A 390-nucleotide genomic window follows, 5' to 3' on the forward strand; every position below is an offset into this window, starting at 1 on the left:
CTGTCGCCCAGGCTGGAGTGCAGTGGCGCAATCTCGGCTCACTGCAACTTCCGCCTCCCGGGTTCACGCCATTCTCCTGCCTCAGCCTCTCCGAGTAGCTGGGACTACAGGCGCCCGCCACCACGCCCGGCTAATTTTTTTTGTATTTTTTTTTTAGTAGAGACGGGGTTTCACCATGGTCTCGATCTCCTGACCTCGTGATCCGCCCGCCTCGGCCTCCCAAAGTGCTGGGATTACAAGCGTGAGCCACCGCGCCCGGCCAATATTCTGTTTCTTGATCTAAGCACTGATTACATGGTTGTGTTCACTTTTTGCAAATTCATTGCGCTGTGTGTTTCTCTGTATGTATGTTATGCTTCCATTAAAAGTTTATATTAAAGAAGTCAATCT

This window comes from Hylobates moloch, unplaced genomic scaffold, assembly GCF_009828535.3.
Source record: "Hylobates moloch isolate HMO894 unplaced genomic scaffold, HMol_V3 SCAFFOLD_15, whole genome shotgun sequence".
NCBI lineage: Eukaryota > Metazoa > Chordata > Mammalia > Primates > Hylobatidae > Hylobates > Hylobates moloch.